At 41.7% G+C, this 9,403-nt stretch overlaps 1 protein-coding gene across 2 annotated transcripts in view; it reads right to left on the bottom strand.

Moving 5' to 3' along the window:
* Papd5 (poly(A) RNA polymerase D5, non-canonical) overlaps positions 1 to 9,391 on the bottom strand; it is a 62,050-nt gene extending 52,659 nt beyond the window's left edge. The window contains exon 1 of one of the 2 annotated variants that reach the window (XM_004643389.2): positions 9,133 to 9,391. The gene's annotated coding sequence lies outside the window, so the exon portion shown is untranslated. The remainder of the gene's footprint in view (positions 1 to 9,132) is intronic. The other variant, XM_004643390.3, reaches the window with a different exon arrangement.
* Between the last annotated feature and the right edge of the window lie 12 nt (positions 9,392 to 9,403).

Here is a 9,403-nt window from a genome sequence, read left to right as displayed (position 1 = left end):
GCAGAGCAGAGCAGAGCAGAGCAGAGCAGAGCAGAGCAGAGCAGATCACACAAGACCACACCAGACCAGACCATCTTGGGGAGAAAGAAAAAGTATAGGAAGAGCTTCTCTAGAATAGGCTAGACCACAGTTCATGGTTTTGCTCACCTTACCCAGGTCTCAGGAAGCTCTTGTCTACTGACCTCTCCAGAAGTGGTTACCACAAACTCCTAAGTAAGCTGAAGCCAAACTGTGACCTAAAGGTTTGGTTCTGAGCATCTTCTCAGATTTCTAGCTTTACAGAGGCCATGGTGCCCTTCCTTTCCACAGCTGCTACCATGCTTGCCACACAGCTTTTCCAAGTAAATAATAACCTTAAAAATAAATATTCGATTGGGGGAAAGGAAGCACTTACCAATGTACTCCAGGTACAAGACTGTCCTTTGAGGCTATATGAGTTACCTCAGCCTAAAGGCAGGAATGAGTCAATCTAGAGTTAATATTATCATGGAAGAAGAAATACAATCCAAGCTTAATTTCAAAGGAAAAACAACCACACTGTGATTACTAAATTAAGAGTGTGTGAACTTTGTCCCCTAAACACAGGTCATAGGTCTGTCACGGTTTCCTGCAAGTCACCACAAACTGAAAGCAAAGGCCAGGTACAGGTATGCCTTCTGTCAAAGGGCTACCTTGACATTACCAGTCACTGACCAAAAGCTACACACACACACACACACGCGCACACACACAGCCCCAAGCCCCTCTGGCTTCCTGTAACCCAAACTGCTTTTCTTCCTTTGAAAGCAACTTATTACCGAAGCCAGTTAGCTGTATCTCCTTTCTCACGCTGGGCCTCCTTCCCTGTGAAGAACTCCTGGCTGGGGAGGTAGCTTTGTGGTAGAGCACTTGCTTAGCATGTTCAGAGCCCTAGGTTTAATATCTAGCACCACACACACAAAAAAAAAATTATATCCACAGTTAAGTGTCTATAGTGCTGTAAGGGAAAAAGGATGTACACACTCAAAAGTCTAAAAAATATTTATACTAAAATGTTGACAGTAGTTATATCCTAGTACTAATGTCCAGATTATGTTTCGTCCTTTGGTGACCTGCATTTTCTGGATTTTTTAGCATTTATTATTAATATAGAATATACGTTGATTTTAAAGTGAGTTAAGAAGGGGATCAGAGATTTAGCTTAGTGGCACAGGGATTGCCTGGCAAATGGAGGCCCTGAGTTCAATTCCTGGTACTCCCACCAAAAAAAAAAGTATGAGCATGAGTAAGTATTCTCAAAGGACAATGGTATTAACACTTTATAAAGGCAAATACTTTAAAGGAATAAAAACTGAAATTTCAAACCTTACCACTAAAACCTTATTAATTCCAAATTACAGGAAATTAACTTTTAAAACTCTAAAGTCATAATTTTAATAGGTTTTTATTCTTGCTTTGACAGATGCTTACAATGGGCTAGTAACTGTGTTACTTTGACAGAATCAAGCAACGGCTACTCAGGACCAGTTGAGACTCAGTCCCTGGACTCCAGGTGAGTCTGTTCTGGGGTACAGCTGAATATAAAGTGCTCTTTCTATCGACACAGTTTGAAAGTATTATTCAGCTATAAGAACAAGGCAAAATCCTTCACCACCACCGAACCACAACTAACCTAGGGTTTACTTGCATTTTACAGCTGAGCCAACAGAAAATGAAGTGCTACCAATATGAAATGCTAGGATTCTCAAATTTTCATTTATTTATTTATTTATTTTGGTGGAACCAAGGATTGAACTCAAGCCCTTGTGCAAACACTTATTCTACTGAGCCATCTCCCTGGCCCGGGATTCTCAAATTTTGAAACCAGCTCAGCAATTATATTTTAATATGTTTTTAGAGACTGCAACTAAAATATTTTATGTTCAACATATAAAAGGAACACAACCTAGCAGAGGCACACCTATAGTTCCAGATAGTCAGGAGGACCAAGTAGTAGGCTCACCAGAACCAAGGAACCTAAATGTACTACTTCGAAGTTGAAAAGATACTACTAAGAGTAAAGCCAAAGTAAAATGTGTAAATTGAGGCCTCAGGGCTTTGTATATACCAGGCAAGCATTCTATATCCCCAGTCAATCGAGAGCTGGTAAATCAGTTTTGGGTGTTTTTGTTTTGCTTTGTTTTGGGGGGGAGTTGTTTGTTTTGTTTTGAAATAAGGTCTCACTATGTAGTTCAGGCTGGTCTTGAACTCACTCTGTAGCCCAGGCTGGCCTCAAACTCATATGGATCCTTCTGCCTCAGCCTACCCAAGTGAAGGATTTCAGGCCTGCACTACCATGCCCAGTTCAGTCAGTTTACCTTACAGATTTCTAACCACAAAAGTTCTTACTCTTGCCAATAAATTTTTAAACTTAAAACAGATTAACATTAAGAGGAGCACTGGGGATGGAGCTCCATGGGACAGTGCTTGCAAGAACAAGTAAAACCCTGGGTCCTCAACCCCTAGGACCACACACACAACCAGGTGAAGCCATTCATGAGTATGATGAATACACAATAAGCCATCATTACACATACAAGAAGAGCTCAACTAAAACAGTGACAACTCCAAATGCTGGCGAGGCTGCAGAGTCTGGATTCCTCACACACTATTGGTAAGAATGTAACATGATACAGCCACTCTGCTAGAAAATAGTTTAGCAGTCTCTTTAAACACTAAACATGTACTTACCATATGGCACTTTTGGGCAGCTAGCCCCCCAAAATGAAAACGTATGTTCATATAAAAATGTGTACACGAATGTTTACAGCAGCTTTATTTATAATAGCAAAAAGCTGGAAACCACCCTTCTGGAATGTCCCTCAGCAGAATGTTTAAACAAAGTATGGTTGATGCAGATGATGGAATACCACTGAACAATGAAAAGTAATGAGCTAATGCTGTCTCCAACAATTTGGAGCTGTCTCTCAGAGGAATTACAGTGAGGAGAAAATAGCCAAAGTGCCACACTCTGGCAAAATTACAGATCTGGAGAATAGATTAATGTTTTCTAGGAATTAGTGATGAGAAAGATTGAGTGTAACTATTCAGTAACAGTATAAAAGATCTTTGAGGTGAGCGACTAGATCTGTATCTTTCTATTGTTGTTTGTTCTGTATCTTGTTTTGCTGTTTTTCCTTGCCTGGAAAACCTAGGTATCCACAGTGAGCAACAAATCCAATCTAGCTCTCCATCTTGACTGTGGTGGTGATTACATGAACCAAACGCAGTACACAAACAAACACACACGCATGCAAAACTGGTGAAATCTAAGAAAGGCTGTGGACTGTAACAATGTCAATTTCTTGCTTTTGATATGAGACATTATCACCAACAGGTGAAACTCGATAAAGAAAAATGAAATCGCTGTACTAGTTTTTGTAACTTTTCATGAATCTCTAGATCGTATCAAAATGAAGAATAAAAAAATTATAAGGAGTTATGTATAAAGAGGTTAATTATAACAAATCGAAAAGGTTTGGCATACAATTTAAAGCACAGTAATAAAGGCTTTCATCTGATGGAGCAGTTTTATTATATCAACTAACTTGAAGCCAAAATTTTCTGCACCAAATTTATACAATTATTTCACAAGAAGGTGTAACAGTGGAGCAAGCCTTGTCGCATGTGCCCCAGAGGGCTGTTGGTATCAGCGAAAGCTCTAAAAGGTTCGTCATCACTGAGATATGACAAGAGTGAGAATTCTTCGGTTTGGTTATCAGAGACTACATAGGCACATGGTATTTTTTTTTTCAAACTTAAAGTTGTTCAAGTTAATAAGAACCAATGTACAACCTAAATGGCTGCACATTCAATATTCTTCTAAAATCTTTAACTCAAATTTCCATGTGCCCCAAAGTTTGCAGCATACAAAACTTCTTTATATTAAGTGACTTATCAGATGGAACAACACTTATCATCTGCTGTGTGAATGCAAATTAATGAAGTCTAGCTCAAGGCCATCCTCAACTTCAATATATAATCACTTTTAAAAAATTATGTGTAGTCTTAAAAACAGTACAGCAAAGTTAAAGCTTTTATGGCGCTCTGCAGCAGCTGAGTCTGTACCAAAATTCTACGGTGGAATAAACATTCTACTAGCAGCCATAAAGTCCTCAAGATGCTTTCAGCTGTCTAGTCAGCTCTGTAGCAAAGAATAAAGACCAGCTGCTGGCAAGTGCCCCTAATTCTTCAAAACTACATCTTCTCTGGCCTATAGCCCCATCAAGAATACCGTGCGCATGGGTGTGCGTGTGCATGCATGCATGATTAATAGTCTTCCAGTGTGGTGGGTGTGATCCTGAAATACTTTCCTCCAGTAAATGTTACTCTAACAGAGTCAAAAGAACAGAGAATAGAAAGCTGTGTGGAATCAAACATCAGCCTGACTTTCTGCTTCCCACAGAAAAAGTGCCTTTAATTTTTCTCAGTTTCAGCAGGCATTTGGCCTACCCATTCACTGCCACTGTCTACACTATTCCTGCATTATACCAGTTATCTGAGAACCAACAAGTGAGACAGCGATACACAACAACAGTCCAATAACAGCATGGGAATCCTTCAAGTTTCTTCCCGCAGACCTTCAGCCCCTTAAAAGTAGGATTTGTTAGCAGCACTTTCATGAAAGGAGTTAAGATATAGGGTCCTCAAGCATATTACGATGAAAACTTTCTAACAAACACACATACTCCCTGCCTTAGACCTTTCTAGTGTCCATTTCTCATCTTGTCCTGATCTTCTGTATGAACACAGGGTAAACTCCAAAGAGCCCCAGACACTGTTCCCTTTTCAACAAGTGAAAACTTAACAAAATCCATGTACTGATATGCCAAAGACTGAAGGTGACCATGTTCCCTGGTCACAGCTACTAGAAGACAGAAGTCATGACATGAGTATTACTTAGTTGAAAACAGTATGACAGATTTGAATAAATACTTGAAGACCAATTATATTGTTTCTACAGAACCTACCTCTTTGTCTATTTCTGAGACAGGATCTTGCTTTGTGTTCCTGACTGGCCTTTATAATGTATTTATAGCCAGGTGTGGTGGCACACGCCTGTAATCCCAGCACTCAGGAGGCTGAAGCAGGAGAATCATTGAGAATTCAAAACTGGGCTACAAAGTGAGCTCAAGGCCAACCGGAACTGCATAGTGAAACCATACCTCAAAAAACAAACAAACAAAAAAATTGTCTTCTTAAAAAAATTTCAGTACCCAAATCTATAAAATTCATGAAGGTCCTAGTAGTTTGCTTAAAAAAAAAAAACCAAAAAACACAAACCTATGGGCTGCATTTGCAAATGCACAGAAATTAAAATTAGCACCGAGAGAAAGGAATAAAGTGTCTAAATTATTTCTTATTCAATCTGTGTTCAACTACCTGATTGCTTTGGAACCCAGCAAGAACACCAATCTCACTGATGACCTTATGTGCAAATTACCCATAATGCCAGGGCTGAAAAAGTCACCAGTGCCTTGAGTTTACTGTGATACAGTGAGCCCTGAGCCTAGCTTATGGCAGAATAAGATAATACTCTGCCACTGCAGTGAAGAACACGGCCTCTCAGCCCCCAAAATCTCAGCTCCCGGCTAGATATTTCCCCCTAATCATCATGCTAGCTTCTGCCCCAAGCCATCAGTCCTCCTAGCCCTTATTTTCAGAAACACAACCATTTCTCCAATCACTCAAGTTAAATCCCCTTGAAAGAGTTGGGATCCTCTCCACTTTTATCCTGTAATACCTCTCATACTCCTATTTTCTTCACTTCAGCCCCACCATCCTAGTTCAAGAAACTATTCCCTTAGCTGCGTGTAGGGACCTACCTGTAACCTACACCTATAATGCCAACATTCAGAGAGACAGAGACAGGAGGATCACAAGTTCAATGACTTAGTAAGGCCCTTTCTTAAAAACTAAAAGACTGGGGACACATGCTTGGATCCAATTACCAGTACGATGGAAAAACAAAAGGAAAAAGGGAGTAGGGAAGAAAAAATGAAAGAAAAGGAAAAAAATATGACAAACTTCTTGGGAAGTTTACTTTCCATTGGGACTGGTAATGCAGCTCAATGGCAGAGGGTTTACCTAGCATATGCAAGGTCCTGGGTTGGATCCCCGGTATCACCAAAACAAACACCGAGGTTTCCCAATGGAGTCTTCTTAAAGTCCCCTGACCAAATTCCTCCAAAACATCACTGTAAGCAAGTCACCCATGCCTTGACAAACTGCCTACAGATCTTGCATTGTAGCTAGCACAACCTATTCTCATGAACTCACAAGCGCCAAGCACCTTGCACAAGAAGCTTCTGGACCCCAGAGCTCAAGACTAAGGACTCTGAGTAGCTCTAACTTCCCTGTACTACCAACGCTTTACCATCCCTTCTTTCTTCATGGTGATCAACAATCAAATCTTTAAAAAGGGCTTATGGCCTGTTTGCATGGACAAGCAGAAGCAGGAAATCAAATCCTACAACACAGACAGCCTTAGAGGGGAATGAAGCCCAAGAAAAAGGGTGAGAAGAAGTGATGCACTAAAACAAAACAGAAAATGGAAAGTAAATGAACTCCCTGGGCCTGTGATTACATAGGGACAAGTGCTGAGCTGGTAATCCTGGGGGAAGTTCATTTTGAAAGAAGACTATGAAGACCTTAGAACAAATTCTAAACATCTTACTTCACATTAAAGAACTTTCCACCCTCCAGTGGATAGCAGAACACATGTACAAAAGAAGAGCTAATATTAATTTGCTCTACTAAGAGCATAAAACGAACACTGTAGGAGTTCAGAAGAGGATAAAAAAAATTAAGAACCTGAATAATGGAAAAAGTTAGGATTTGAACTGTTTCTTAAAGGAGTGCTCAGGAAACAAGTCAACTAGTTTAGCTGGTAAGACCAAGACATAAAAGAGCTGCAAGAAAGTATACACAGCTATTCCAGAATTCTAATCCACTTTTCATATATATATACGTATATATATATATTTTTTGTTTCATCTTCCTGTATGCATAGCCAATTCAGAGGCCAGTAATCATAACAATTTCTCAACTACTAGCAAAGTATCCTTCATAAAGGAAATGCTGGTAACAGTTTTACTATATTTAATCTCAGAAGAGTATAATATTGACATATACTCTGAAATCAAATTTTTCTAATAACAGATACTAAAACTTCCTTAAAAGTGAAGAAATAAACCACAAAGGCTCAAAAGGAACAGGTTAAAAAAACTATGGAAAGTCTGATGAAGTGATAAGCTGTTTGAAAACAGGTTTACAATCAGTTTTTAAACAGTAATCCCTCTGGGAAATGAAAATTCCTCTCCTAATCCCTTTGAGGGCAATATATTATTTGAAACAGAAACAAGGACAGTTTGCTTCTATATAAGTTCACATGTGAACCATTTACAGTATCCTCTATATTAAACAGCAAGTTGAAGAGGGAACAATTTCTACCAAAAAGAGGCCAACATTTTGGATTTATAATGTATCTTTTCTAGAAACATATGCAAAGAAGCTTCAGTGAAATGCAATTAGGGAACTTCAAGACTTTAGCTGACAGTGATTACTTAACTGCAGCTTATTCCTGTGAAACGAAACTACCAGAACCCTTCAGTATTAATTTGTTTCTCCCTAAACCACAGGTTTATCCTTCGACTTGGAAATGTTAACAGGATGGAACCACAAACCTTTAATAAAACGTGATGACCATGGAGAGCGCCCTTGAAGCTTAGCAACAGAGGACTCAACCCTGAAGGGCTCCCCTCTGGAAAGGGAAGGCAGCTCTGACATATACCTCAGCCTAATTCTAAGACACATGACTCCATTTTCCATAAAAGGTGGGAGTTGTAATAGTAGCACAGAGCAGACACCAGCCCACTAGAAGCAGATGGAACCCACCAACTCATTTTACCCATACCTTCAAAAAGGTACACAGAACTGTCTCCTTGCCAAAAAGGGCAGATTTGAATGGGTAAAACTAAGAAGAGGTTCACACAAGATTACTAACTGGTGGATTCATTTGTGCACTCCAACCCTCAATGTAAAGCAGGCCCTAAAAAAAACTGAAAAGCAATTTGAAAGCCAGTTTTCCATACTCTAGCTACACAGACACAGACACACGCTGACACAGACACACACACACGCTGACACAGACACAGACACACACACACACACACACACACACACACACACGGTCCAAAAAGATTTATTTTACAAAAGAAAAATGTCTCAGTAATCTATTCCAGCAACAGAGGCTCTTCCAGAAGGGAAATCTAGCTGGGCACATTCCTGGCTTGTGTACATAATTTACTAGGGGTCAGGTAAGATTCCATTTTGTAAGACCTGAACTTTAAACAGAAAGTCACTAGTGCTGCAACATTCACTCATTAGCATAAAGTTACCCCGAGAATGAAAAGTAGTGGCTGCCTCTGCCAGCATGACTTTACAGTGAGAGGCCAGGGCTCGGACCATGAACTCCTGGAAAGTTCTATCGGGGCCTCAGAAGAAGAGCTCACAGCCTCCACCAGCCTAAACTTAGCTGCCACCCAGTTCTCCCTTCCTGCAGGCAGGCCATGGCTAATACACAAAAATTTTCAACATAAAAATTAAAAGACTAGCCAAAAGGTCAAAAGCACCCAATGCCTTTCAGGGCTGCTATGATTCCTGTCTGGGATTGAGGAAGGGGGAGGGGCATTCTGGATGTTTCTATTCTTGGCAAGGAAAGCACCTCCAGGTCCTGAACCGTCAAAAGGCATTAACGCAATAATGTTACCTTTCTCGGGTAATGAATGATATGTCTGTGCTAAAGAATCTCACGGCGGGGCGATGGTAGGAATGACGATGTAGAGGGCGTCGGGGGAGGGTGGGGTAAGGGGGATGGGAAGAATGAGTGGATGGATAAAGGGGGTCTGGCGAAGGTGTGGATGGTTAAGAAGCAGGGGAAGGTGTGAATGACTAAGGTAGGTGAAGGGCGGGTTTGCATGGCTGAGGAGGACGGGCAAAAGTGCAGGTGGATGAGGACTGGGGAGTGGCAATGATCAATGATCGATCCTCCTCCAAGCAGCAGCCAGGCGGGGGATCACCCAACCCCAGGCCGCAGCCCCGGCACGCACTCACCCCACGACTCCCTGGTTGTAGTTCCTCCGCTTCCACGGGGTCCCGCTGTACACGCCCCCGCCACCGTCTGCCCGGCCACCCCCAGCGGCCCGCGCTCCACTGGGCTGCAGCAGGCTGTAGTTGAGTCCGTAGGTGCTGGCCTTGTTGTCGCGCTTCCGCTTGTTGCTGCTGCCCGAGGCCGGGTCAGCGGGCTCAGCGGCAGGGACGGGGGCCGAGGGTCGCGGGGCCGGGGCCGCGGACGGGGCCGGGGTGGCCGGGGGTCCCGAGGCGG

Source organism: Octodon degus, unplaced genomic scaffold, assembly GCF_000260255.1.
Source record: "Octodon degus isolate 3935 unplaced genomic scaffold, OctDeg1.0 scaffold00173, whole genome shotgun sequence".
Lineage (NCBI taxonomy): Eukaryota > Metazoa > Chordata > Mammalia > Rodentia > Octodontidae > Octodon > Octodon degus.
Note: the sequence above shows the minus strand (reverse complement) of the source record. Positions and strands in the feature narration are given on the sequence as shown.